The sequence below is a fragment of the Saccopteryx bilineata genome, chromosome 10, assembly GCF_036850765.1.
Source record: "Saccopteryx bilineata isolate mSacBil1 chromosome 10, mSacBil1_pri_phased_curated, whole genome shotgun sequence".
Taxonomy (NCBI): domain Eukaryota; kingdom Metazoa; phylum Chordata; class Mammalia; order Chiroptera; family Emballonuridae; genus Saccopteryx; species Saccopteryx bilineata.
Window position 1 is genome coordinate 17,860,057 of NC_089499.1, and position 3,182 is coordinate 17,863,238.

Sequence of the window (3,182 nt, forward strand, 5' to 3'; positions counted from 1 at the left end):
GTAGAGAATTGGTCCTAATTCCTCTTTATATGTTTGGTAGAATTCACCAGGGAAGCCATCTGAACCTGTATTTTTCTTTGTAATTTTTAAATTATTATTATTATTATTATTTTAAATAAATTTTTATTAATGGTAATGGGATGACATTAATAAATCAGGGTACATATATTCAAAGAAAACATGTCTAGGTTATTTTGTCATTAAATTATGTTGCGTACCCCTCGCCCAAAGTCAGATTGTCCTCCGCCACCCTCTATCTAGTTCTCTGTGCCCCTCCCCCTTCCCCTAACTCTCTCCCTCCCTCCCTCCCATGTCCTCCCTCCCCCCACCCCTGGTAACCACCACACTCTTGTCCATGTCTCTTAGTCTCATTTTTATGTTCCACCAATGTATGGAATCATGTAGTTCTTGTTTTTTTCTGATTTACTTATTTCACTCCTTATAATGTTATCAAGATCCCACCATTTTGCTGTAAATGATCTGATGTCATCACTTCTTATGGCTGAGTAGTATTCCATAGTGTATATGTGCCACATCTTCTTTATCCAGTCTTCTATTGAAGGGCTTTTTGGTTGTTTCCATGTCTTGGCCACTGTGAACAGTGCTGCAATGAACATGGGGCTACATGTGTCTTCACGTATCAATGTTTCTGAGGTTTTGGGGTATATACCCAGTAGAGGGATTGCTGGGTCATAAGGTAGTTCTATTTGCAGTTTTTTGAGGAACCACCATACTTTCCTCCATAATGGTTGTACTACTTTACAGTCCCACCAACAGTGAAAGAGGGTTCCTTTTTCTCCACAGCCTCTCCAACATTTGCTATTACCCGTCTTGTTGATAATAGCTAATCTAACAGGGGTGAGGTGGTATCTCATTGTAGTTTTGATTTGCATTTCTCTAATAACTAATGAAGCTGAGCATCTTTTCATATATCTGTTGGCCATTTGTATCTCTTCCTGGGAGAAGTGTCTGTTCATGTCCTCTTCCCATTTTTTTATGGGATTGTTTGTTTGTTTGTTGAGTTTTATGAGTTCTTTGTAAATTTTGGAAATTAGGCCCTTATCTGAGCTGTTGTTTGTAAATATCATTTCCCATTTAGTTGGCTGTCTGTTTATTTTTATATCAGTTTCTCTTGCTGAGCAAAAACTTTTTATTCTGATGTAGTCCCATTCATTTATCTTTGCAATTTTTAAATTATTAATTCAGTCTCTTGTTAAAAGTTTGTTCAGATTTTTCTATTTCTTCTTGATACAAATTTAGTAGTTTTTTTTTTATTTCATCTGAGTCATCTAATTTGTTGGCATACCAGTTGTGTATCATAGTGCACTTTATATAATACTTTTCATTTCTGTAAGTTCAGAGTAATATCTGTGCTGTCATTCCTGATTTTAGTAATTTGAATATTTATTTATTAATTTATTTGAGTTACATTTGGGTTCCTAGCACCAAGGCAACTCTTCCAACAGTCCCTCGGGAATGAGAGGAGGGGCTCTTCTTTATTCTTATTTATTCTCATCCTGAGAGTGTAAGCCTTCAGGGTCTAGCATCGTGTATTATTTAGGTGTGTGTGCTGGGGGTGGACGGGGAGGAGAGGTCTGTCAGATTTCCCACCTCATGTGAGCCCTGGGGCTCGACCATCAAAACTTCAGTTTAATTTTATAACATTTTTTCCCCAGATAGGTAAATGACATTAATACAGAGTATCTTGAGATGCATGCTTACTTCTCCAGGTAGGGCCAGCAGGTGTAGTGATTCAGGCTGTGTGCTGTGTGTTCCCACCAAATCTAAGGGAGCACCGGTCACCTACAGATACGTTTATTGTGAAACAGTTTGCATTTTTATTATAACTTTTGATTCCAAAGCTGAGAGATCATTATACTTATTATAGTAATTCTGTAGTAGGTGACAGTTCAATGTCTTACGCTAATAAAAGCAGTATAGTATGATAATTTTGGGGACAGATGGAAGTGACACATCTCATTTTAACTGGGTTTTCTCTCTCCTGCCTTTACCTTAAACTTCACTTGACAACCCAGGTATTGCTTTGTCCCCCGTAGGCTCCCGGGGACCACGCTGCTCCCCTCTACACCATGGGCTTCTTCTAAGGCGCTGTATTGCTCTTGGCATCAGCTCCCACCTCTGCCTGAATTCGTGTTCCCATCCCACCCACCTGTCACACGTGTTGTGACGCCCCCACTACGTGCCCACGTATGATGTGCTTACTTCTCCAGTAGGGCCAGCAGAGTAGTGGTTCGCATTGTGAACTGCATATTTCCGCCAAGCCTAAGGAAAAGCGCCCCAGACTTGGCTGCTGCTGTCTCATCTCACTGGGGGAAAATGAAGCGAACTAACTGTGACCAGGGCCTGATGATGTCTTAAGACAGCAGAGCAGAGAGAAAAGAAAGGACCCGTTATGTACGCGGTCTCCCCAGGGCTAGGGCATGCAAAAGGAGGCAAAACTGAAGCCTGAATCAGTGCCGTGGACACCAAGTGACCCACCTCAGGGAAACCTGAGACACTGAGCTTTGCCACGTGGTGTTTGTAAAACATCTTTTCTTTTTTTTTTTTAATAATTTTTTAGAGAGGAGAAAGAGAGGGAGAGAGAGAGACAGAGAGAGAGAGAGAGAGAGACAGACAGAGGGGAGGAGCTGGAAGCATCAACTCCCATATGTGCCTTGAACAGGCAAGCCCAGGGTTTCGAACCGGCGACCTCAGCATTTCCAGGTCAACGCTTTATCCACTGTGCCACCACAGGTCAGGCCTGTAAAACATCTTTTTATATTTTTTAATCGTTTGTTATTTTCTGATTAAAGTTGACATAGAGTATTATATTAGTGATTAGACATTAGATAACTTATTAAGTGATCATCCTGGTAAGTCTCGTACCCATCTGACACCATCCATATTGACTGTACTCCCTATGCTGTACCTCACATCCCCATGACTGTTCTGTAACTGCCAATCTGTACTTCTTGTTCCCTTCACCTTTGTTACTCATCAGCCTCCCTAACCCCCTCCCCTCTGGCAGCCATCAGAGTGTACTCAAGAAATGTTTGAAGGGCTTTTCCAGATAAACATGCCAGAGCAGATGGTTAATTTATTTTTCCTTTAAGAAGACGAAAGCAAAAAATGGGTTAAAATTCCAGTGTGACTGTCAACACCTAGTCTCAGGGATGAGCGCC